We start from the raw sequence: 10349 nt of genomic DNA on the forward strand, positions 1-10349 counted from the left end.
GGGATTAGGGTTAGGATTAAGGTTAGGGTTAAGGTTAAGGATAGGGTTAAGTTTAGCAATCTTATGCCCCAGCTGACCCAACACAGAGGAGATAAACTGGCTCCACATCCACCTCCTGGCTCATCTGGGGCCTGGGCTAATTCTGCATTTTCATCAATAATTCCTGGTGCTCAGCCCACATGTCTCCTGAAGACCCATGGTGTTACCTTCTCTTACTGCCCTTGATGAATGGGGACCTCAGAGTCTCATCAGGTGTAGCCAGAACAGCCCTGCCATGCAATCGCCACTCCCAGACTCCACGACACATGCCAATGCAACGAGTATCATCTGTCTTTTGATCCAATGAGAGGAGAGGAAATCCCCTTACCCCTCACAAAGCCAGGGGCTCCAGTTCTTTGGCACTGAATAGATACCGGAACAGGCTCTTTGGGATCCCGCTTCCCCAGGCTGCAGATAAGATGATAACGTGTCATCTTACTTGGATTCATGGTTTGGGAGCGTACAAACAGCTGAATGCAGTTTTCTTCCTCTGCACACCAGGTATACACAGCCCTGGTTCAGAGAGTCTTTTGTGGACGGCTGGGTGACTGGGGTGTCCTGTTTCTCATTCTTTCTTCTAAATGTCCTCCGTGGATGCCTCTGAAAGCCCTGCCAATGAATGGCCCCACTGTCAGGCCCAGATGAGCAGATAGTGGGCAGTGATTCCCCCAACTCAATTCCCTTCCTTTGCCAGTTTGGGAGGCTCAGATACCTCTCACCTGTCCTTCCCATGCCTCCAGGGAGAAATTCAAATGTCCCTTTGCACTCAGGAAAAAATGGTCAGGACTCACCAAACTTCTTCTGCTATCGGGCCTCTGTTTGCTTCCTCTGCCCCCAGCCTGCTTCTCTGGCCTCACGAGTCTGCTGCTCTTTCACTACCAGAGTGACTCACCAGTTCCTAACGGGCCTCCCTGACGCTGTTTTTTTTCTGCCTTCAACCCAGACTCAGCCTTGGGTGAGCTTCTGAATAGGTCCTAAGGTGAGAAGCAGCAAGTTGTCCATAATCCCTTTTATAATTAGCAGTGGAGCCAAGCTCAAACTCACGCTCAGCCGACCCCAGAGCCTCACTTCTCTAGGGCTCCAGCAGCGTCCGGCAGGAGCCAGGGCCAAAAACCGTTGGATTATCCACATACCAGCTTCCAGAACCACGATTTAATTACAGCACCGATGCCAAGGGCTTTGAAAGCCCCAGGCTAGGTGTTGAAAACCCAGGAAGTAAGGGGGCTTTTGCTGTGCCTTGCTTTCCCTTCAAGGGTTGCTCCCGGGGACACATCAAATCCCCAACCCCCTTTCATCTTCCTTTTGCTTTTCCAGCTCTTTCGCTGTGGACTGTTTTTTTTTCCCTTCCAGATAATTATTTACACAGAAGGAGAATAATTAGCAGCCCAGGAAGCGCGTTTTTGTTCTCAGCTCCCTGCCCCCGCCTGCCTCTCTTGTCGGAAGTGGTGCACTTGGAAGAGGGACATCAAAGCTGCTGGGGAGGCTTTGCACCGAGAGGGATTTTCTTTGTCTGACTGAGAAGCAAAGAAAGACAATCTTGGCTTGCTCGTCTCTGCCCGCTGACTGCTGCCATTTCCCTGGGCCTGGGGACCCTCCAGTGACCAAGAAGAGGTGAGAATAACAGACTGCTTCCCAAGTACGGTGGGTGTTTTCCTACTTGGTTTCGATCTCTTTTCCTGGACCACGAAGGGTACATTCTGCCTTCTCAGAAAACGTTAGAGCCAGAAGAGTCTGTCTGGTCTGGAAAACACAAACTCAGATGCTTCTTGTGGTCACCAGGTCACAAGCTGAGGGAAGCAGACAAGTATACGACGATGGGGAGGGGTGGAGTCTGGGGTAACTCAGAGCAGACCTGCCCCTCTTAAAACCTGCCTGTTGTTGCTATGTGGCAATGGGGGCCCAGTGTGGGCTGACTCCCAATTTTTCTAGAGAAGCTGGATACATGAGTTTGCATCTGAAATTAAACTGTAAAATGCTGTGAAGGCCAAATGAAACACCAAAAGAAGGGCTGGCTATAGCCCACGACCACCAATTTGCAATGTCTCATCTGTTTCAACTCCCTCTTCTTGCCTATGAGGGAAACTGAGGCTCAGACAGTAGTAGTAACTTATCCAAGATCACATATAAGGGATGAAGCCAGGACTGGAACCCGAGCCTTCAAGTATATCATGGAATCCAAGCCTTCAAGTATATCATGGCTATTTCCAGGGCTTGAAATAACTTAAGATGCTTGGCACACAGAAGGTACTTAGATAGTTGTCAGCTAGATGATCAGCGACAACATTTAACTAGCATTGATCACGTATTATGTTTTAGCACTATGCTAGATGTTACATGTCTTAGACATATTCATCAGGACTCTTTTGGTTGCAAATGACAGAAACCCAACTCAAAATAGTTTAAACAAACAAAGATGCACTGGTTGCCATATATAAAGATGCGTGATCTGCAGGTGTGGCTGTACCTAGACGTTTACACCAATTGTCAGTTCATTTCGCTTTCCCAACATTCTCTTTTTCTCACTTCTGCTCTCCTGAAGGCAGTGTGCTGACTCCATTCCTAGATACATGCAAGATGGTAAAACTGGCCACAGACAGCTTGAAATTTGCGCCTTTCCAGCTAAAGACCCTAGAAGGCAAAAGAGCTCCCTATCCCAAGAGTGGAGCAAAAGCCCCAGGGCTAACTCTCATTGGACCAACTGAAGTCACTGCTCATCCCTAAATCAATCCTTATGGCCAAGAGAATGAAATGTTCTGATTAGCCATGTCTGGGTCATGTGACCACGCTTAGCACTTGAGTAGACCTGGTTTTAGGTCTTACATTTAAGTCTTTGATTCATTTTGAGTTAATTTTTTTTTTTTTTTTTTGCGGTACGCAGGCCTCTCACTGTTGTGGCCTCTCCCGTTGCGGAGCACAGGCTCCGGACACGCAGGCTCAGCGGCCAGGGCTCGCGGGCCCAGCTGCTCCGCGGCATGCGGGATCCTCCCGGACCGGGGCACGAACCCATGTCCCCTGCATCAGCAGGCGGACTCTCAACCACTGCGCCACCAGGGAAGCCCCTTGAGTGAATTTTTGTATGTTGTAGTAGGTAAGGGTATAGCTTCATTCTTTTGCATGTGAATACCCAATTTTATCAGCACCATTTCTTGAAAATACTGTACTTTCCTACTGAATGGTCTTGGCATCCTTACTGAAAATCATTGAACCATAAATGGGAGGATTTACTTCTGGACTCTCTATTCTATTCCATTGGTCCATATGTCTGTCACTAAGTCAATACCACACTATTTTGAATAATGCAGATTTGTGGTCAAATTTGAAACCAGGAAGTGTGAATCCTTGAGCTTTGTTCTTCTTTTACAGGATTGTTTTGGCTACTTGGGGTCCTTTGAGATTCCACATGAATTTTAAGATGAGTTTTTCTATGCGTGCAAAAAAAAACATCAGTGAGATTTTGACAGGGATTGCATTACAACTGTAGATAGCGGGCTTCCCTGGTGGCGCAGTGGTTGAGAGGCTGCCTGCCGATGCAGGGGACACGGGTTCGTGCCTTGGCCCGGGAAGATCCCACATGCCGCGGAGCGGCTGGGCTCATGAGCCATGGCCACTGAGCCTGCGCGTCCGGAGGCTGTGCTCCGCAATGGGAGAGGCCACAACAGTGAGAGGCCCGCGTACCGCAAAAAACCAAAAAACAAAAAAACTGTAGATAGCTTTGGGTAGTATTGACGTCTTAACAAAATTAAGACTTTTAAAAATACATTTTATACATCTATATACAGATACATATGTGAGTGTGTGTTTGTGTGTGTATGTTTGTTTACATGTTTGAATGTCTGTGTGGTTTGCATATTGATTTATTCTAAAAAGTATAAGAAGTGGCTCTAAATCTAAGACACTCCTGGCCCACAGTAGGCGATCAATAACTACTTTGCTGAATGGTGGTGAATTACACTGAATGAACAGAGAACTTGTTATTGGTCATAAAGTTCAGAGGCTGACGTTTATCTAGGATCAGCCAATGAGTAAGTTGCATTTGTGCTGATTTAATTATCTTATCTTAATGGTTTGTTTATTCATTCAATCATTACATTATTTCTTAATATAAGCATTTACCATGCGCTCAACCCTCTACTACTACTGAGGATATACAGTGATGAACAAGACAGGCACAATTTCTCCTGGAGCTTATGACTGAGTTGGGGAGAAAAACACCGAAGAAAAGATAATTAATGTTTTAAATGATGGCTGCTGTCTTCACTGAGGTCTGTTAGCTCATCTTCATGGAGTTGGTTGGGTCTGTTAAGAATGATAAAATTTACTTATGTCCACCATGTTATCAAGGATTATCTTTGAAAGACTTTACTCTCCTTAAAAAAATGTATATTCTTTGATTTGTTAAGATGTCCCAAGAAGCCACTAAATCAAGAAAGGAATGATTGGGAAAAAGAAAATATTCGCCACAATACTCTTGCAGCCACACTACTCTCAGACTCTGACCCTTTATGGCTGGAGTTGGAATCTACAGTCACAGTTTTCACAGGTGGCGAATGGAAAGGCTAGTGGTGGAAAGAAAACACAGACGTTCTAGCAAAATGATGTTTACTGTTGGGGGGCAAATTTAGACCTTGGGGTGGGGATTAAGGGCAGAATCACTGTATGCACTGGCTGGAAAAAAGGGAAACAGAGCCCTGCACTGACCACGGACGGGAAGCAGCCAACACAGCCTTGCGGGTTTGTGTGTAAAGAGAGCTAGAACAGGGCCAGATATCCCACGTCAAGCCCTGACTGCCTCCCTCTGGCTATGTGACCTTGGGTAAGTCACTTCATAGTTTTGGCCACTTCAGTAATGTCTGCAAAATGAAACGCATCATCTTTGCCCGCTCAGAGGGTGGTCTGAGTATCAACAAGATTGTCTGTGGAAGCTCTGCTCTGACTCTGAGTGGCTGAGCTTGGAGGCTAGTATTTCCATTGTTCTCTTCACACCTCTGATTCTTCTCATTCCTACCACCTGTTTACACCTGTATTCTTGGCACTTCTGCCATTCCATGTGAGCAGTTTCCAAATTAAAACTGCCACTCAGCGGGAAGGCCTTGAAGTCTCTTTTATTAATCTGAGTATCATTCAAGTCAACATATGTTGTTTTCTAGCTGCACCAAGTAAATTATTCCAGCATCAATGATCTGGAATCAATGATCTTTGGTGTTGGAACAGTGTAACAGCACAGAATGTAGACATTTAGAGCAAACACAGAATCACGGCATAATCCTAGGGGAGGCCCAGAGCTGCGTGACCATGTCCCTAAGAGTCTACCGAGTAGGTCTGCCTGTGACCAGCTCCCAGGATGCTAAGGCTGTGAGCTGGCACTGGAGAGATGAATTATGGGTGGAAGCTACACTTGCTCCATCTGCTGCTCCACATTCAAGCGCTCACTTCTATCCAGCCACCTCCCTTTGGGGAACCCGGATGGGTAGACCAGAACACCGGCTATGGAGCTTGACCTTGAGGGCTGCATCCCGAGGATTCAGGGACAGCAGGGGGATTCTGACCCAAGGTGGCAAGGCACATATATTGAACCAGAGGAGGCTGGGTTTGCTTCATCCATTAGTCAGGTGCATTTCATTTGTGAGAGGGAAAAAGTGAACTCAAACTAGCTTAAGCAAAAATAACATTTTAAAGGGGTGATGGGATTTATTAACTCATGGGATTAAGAAGTCAAAGAAATGGAACTAGCTTCAGACCAGGCTGAGCACAGAGGCTCAGGCAGTATTGTCAGGACTCTGCTCTCTCTCCATCTCTCAATTCTGCTGTCTTTCTTGGCTTGGGTTTCTACTCCAATAGAGAGAGTAGAAACCTACCTGACAGGCATTTGACCTGCTGGCCCACTACTATCCTAGCAACTCAACATCTCCAGTGGAAGAAAAAACAAGTCTTCCCTGAAACTCTTGACAGAAAAGACCTAGCAAGGACTCTGATTGGTCCAGCTTAGAACGCATTCTTATCCTCAGCCAAACCCTGAGAACAGAACTGGGTCCCATTCCCAATCTTGGTGCTGGAGATGGTGGCAAGGGTGTCCTTCCCACCTACCCTGGATGGAAAAGGTCTTTGACTGGAGAGAAGTATCCTGTCACCAGAAGGCAGTGGGTGGGAGAAGGATGGAAGTTAGACCAAAAAAAATGACCAAAATTTATAATATCAAATAATGCTTCATGCTTCCCAAGTCCCACAAGATAATCCACACACACAGAGAAGAAGAGTTCCATGTTCGAGTTAGCTTTGAAAACACTACAAGCTCAATGGCTTTGTATTTTAAAGGTTCTGAGACACCCTGCAGCGAAGAGACCTCTTTAAATTTGTCTAAACCAGCATTTCCTGAAATGTTTGGACCACGGATTCTTTTTGTTTTTCAGAACCAATTTTTAAATCTGAAAAACAAAACAAAACAAAAAACAGATGGGCTACAGAGGGCCAAGATTCAAATGCCAAGAACACCAGGGCCAAACAACCTGAAGTTGGTGTTAACTGGACCAAGAGGCTGGAGCTGGGCAGAGGTGCATTAAGAGTGTGAACAATTCAGGAACAAGCTAAGAGCCGCAGATGGATGACCTTTCTTGGATGGTGGGGGCATAGTTTTTCTGGCCAGAAAAGCCAGAAACTGGGAACTCTAATAGTGCCACCGGTTCAGGGGCCCATCTCACCGTGGGCAGGAGAGCAGTATTGGAGGATGGAGATGGGTGCTCATGAGGCGAGGGGAGAGAAACCCAGGGTCCCAGCAAGGACTCCTTGGTGGACGGAGTGTCTGCTCCCAACACGTGGCAGAACAGAGGCCCTGAGAATTCAGAGCCAAGCTCTAACAGCTCAATCAAGGTAGAAAACCAAATGCTGAGGAGGACTCAGGCTCTGGCCTAGGATTCAGAGTCAGGACTTGTATCTGTCAGGATCGAACAAGGAAAAGAGACAACTGTATGGATGAAGAATAGGGAATCTGAGACAGGGAACTGGTTATACACGTGATGGAAGGGCTGAGACATGAACACGCCCCAGTGAGAGGGCCCAGAGAGGAATCCCGCAGGAAACCCCTACCCCATCTTGGCTGTAGGTAAAAGGGGGAAGACAGTGTTACCCAGAGTCTGAGGTCCCCCAGTGGAAGCTGGCATCACAGTGGGCGAGTCCAACAGAATCTGGGGGCACAGCAGGAGACACGGTAGCCACTGGAGATGCTGACCAGATCGTGTGTGTGTGTAATTAACCATTTTCTCCCTCTCCAGTCTCCTGCCAGTACCAGCCAGTGCTGGACCCAGACAGAAGCCAGTGACCCAGGAGCCTCAAATGCACCGACAGGAGTCTGCTCCTTTGGCAATTCCCTGAGCAGAAAAAAAAAGGTGAGAGAGGTCCCGGACTAGCAAAGAACCTCAGCTTCAAATTACAAGATTACGTGGTTTCCCAGATTTTCCCCAAATCAGGGATCAGCAAACTCTTCCTGTGAAGGACCATTGCAATTCAGTCTCTAATGCAATGACTCAACTTTTCTGCTGTTTCCTGACAGTATACAAACAAATTTGCTGTGTTCTAATAAAACTTTATTTACACAAACAACAGTGGGCCAGATTTGGCCCGCCAGCATGTAGGAACCTGGCGACATACGAAAGACAGTTACCATCTTTGCACCTCACACCCAGGAGGTGACCTCTTTGCTTCTCTCCACAGAAACAGCATCTTGGGCTGTACAAATCGCAAAGCTCATAAAAAATATATATATATTAAAAATATTCTTATGCTTAAAACCATTTCCCCCAGGATTCTGATGTGCAAAACCTTTCCTAGGCTGTCACAACAGTCTACTACATTGTCACCCCATGTGTCTTTCAGATGTGACAACATGTTGTAACCTGGCCCCACATGCCACATCCAACCTTCTCTAGGACAACATGTGATTTCTTCTTCCAAGAGCCCCAGGCACGACGGAAGCTTGAACAGCAGGGGGTTGATTTTGAATTGAACATAACGAACCACCAGTCAAGGGCTGCTCTCTCATTGGTTTAAAGAGGCTCATTCTGTCTCTGGAATTGTGAGAATAATTCTCGAAGACGCCCTCTTGGGGTTTAAGGGTGGATTTAGGCAGGCAGTGGCAATGTATTCAAGCTGGAATTGGTCCAAAATGGTGCAGAGAGCAGCTGCTGAGCGCAGTGAGACGCTATCCCCTTCCCCAAGCTCTGGGTGCAGACAATGCCTGAGCTCCTCTTGCCGGGGAGAGGAGCTTGGTACGAAACTTTGACACATCCATGAAATAGAATTCTTCCCTCGAAGACACACTTCTTTAGAAAGCCCTTATTTCTTGGAATTCCAAATGGAAATGGAGCCACTCATTTCGGTGTCCGCATGCGCCCTCTCTTCCCAGCCTTTAGACTTAGTGCCCCCACCATCTCCTTCACCCCACATTTTGGTCCTCCTCCCTTTGTTCTTTTCACCCCCTTCACTAATGCTCCCGTGATCCATCACCCCAGCAGCCACGGCCCTCAGGCAGGTGCAGTAACAACCCATTCGACACAGACTTTGGCTGGAAGAATCTTGACCAAATTTGCTGACCACACGGCATCCATCACTCAGGAAATGTCCTTGTCCAAGTCTACTTCAGAGAGGCCCCAAAGATTCTGTGAAGGCCAACATTCTATGACCCTTCTCTCTTAGTTCTATTACCCTTCCATTTATATGACCACCACATAAAAGAGGAGGGGGTGCAGGAGGGGAGGAGAAGAGCTCTCTTGTCTGGAGCTCCTGAATATGCATGTATTGCAGCTGTCAGTCTCAGCTTTCTCTTGTCAGGTTTTATACCCCCTACCCTCAGCTTTGTGCACCTACACGTTGACCCCAGTCTTACCACTGTCTCACACTGACCGGCCCCTCAGCTAACAGCTCCTCCCACTGGCACCCAGCCCGCTCCTGGTGGTCCCCGTCCCCGCTCCCATATTGGCTTATCATGGCCTTGTGAGCAGAGTATGGGCATCAACTCATAACATTGCTTATCTGTCTCTAAAACTCACCAGCATTGAACTTGGTCTTTCCTAGTACTCTGAGAGAAGTGACCTTGGACTGATAAAATTTTCTGAAAGCAATAACAGTTTTGAAAGCAGATACTCATTTCGTACTTATTTTGTGTTGTCTGGAAGGCCTTGAACAGTGCTGTGCGTGGTGACAACAGTAAATAGGGTTTATCTCATTTCCCAAATCCAGTTGATCAGGAGTGCCTGCCTCAAACTACATCCAGGCTCAGCAGGAAGAGTTCCATAATTGATTAGTAATGTCTGCAGCAGATATAGGTTGGGAGGGTGATGACATACATGCTACTTATCTGCTGTCCCTTTGGTAGGTGGTCAACCAGTACCTGCTGAAGCTGGTGAGACAGGAAGAGCTCAGAACCAAGTTAGAAAACACAGGATTTAAAATGAGCATTGCTGCTAATTAGCTGGGTTGATACTGAGCAAAATCCTTACTCCTCTGGGCCTCCACTGCCTTAACTATGCCTTAACTTAACGAGATCCAAACAAAAATATTTCACCTGGAACCTCCAACCTTGCAGAAGCTTACGAAACGAATGAACATTCGCCAAATGACTGTCCATATTGCAAAAAGACTAATGAAAAGGCGGCAGCATATGATGGTTAAGAGTGACTTTGCAGTCAGAACAACCCAAGTTTGGAGCCTGGTGGGCAAGTTCCAGAACTCCTTTGTACCTCAGTTTCCTCAACTGTGAAATGACCACTCACGACCACTTAGTAAAAACTAAGTAAGATAAGGTTTGTCAATCCCTGGGTGGGGGCCCAGGAGGCATCTAATACAGCCTATCATTACTGGTATCGTTATTATTTCAGATGGGATGGGCCACTTCTCTTTTAGAAGCAGCCTGTAAACCGAGTGATCTTTAGTTCCACAGATCCGTGGTTATTCTGTGGGGAAACACATCCTTTTCCAGATGATCAGAGCAGTTTAGTTTGCTGGCTGCATCCTTCAGAACATGAGGCCCACGGGAAGGGGGAGACATAGCAAAGAACCCTCTGATGTGGAAAAGGCCAGGGACCCCAGGGATGGTTGTCCTCCACAGCCCTTTCTTATGCCGAATGTCTGTGCTCCTCTAAATGCCAGCCACGTGTCTCTACAGGGCTCGGCACACAGGCAGCTCTCTCGGTGGGAGGCGATGCCATTCTGAGATCTTTCTCTACTATTCTGTGAGTCGGTGTACAGTTCGTGTCCCCTGTTGGGCCAATTACTGACTTAAAATGTTGTTAAGAAAAGGCAAGAACATTCATTATGTAGCA

General features: G+C 46.9%; 1 long non-coding RNA gene across 2 annotated transcripts; it reads left to right on the forward strand.

Moving 5' to 3' along the window:
- The first annotated feature begins 1437 nt into the window (after nucleotides 1-1437).
- On the forward strand, nucleotides 1438-9094 carry LOC132598372 (uncharacterized). Of its 2 annotated transcripts, none has more exons than XR_009566482.1 (3): nucleotides 1438-1680; nucleotides 7305-7418; nucleotides 7906-9094. It is a non-coding gene; the product is annotated as an uncharacterized lncRNA (long non-coding RNA). The 2 variants fall into 2 exon arrangements; XR_009566481.1 differs by having other exon boundaries at nucleotides 1438-1650.
- The last annotated feature ends 1255 nt before the right edge of the window (nucleotides 9095-10349 follow it).

The sequence above is a fragment of the Globicephala melas genome, chromosome 13, assembly GCF_963455315.2.
Source record: "Globicephala melas chromosome 13, mGloMel1.2, whole genome shotgun sequence".
Classification (NCBI taxonomy): Eukaryota; Metazoa; Chordata; class Mammalia; order Artiodactyla; family Delphinidae; genus Globicephala; species Globicephala melas.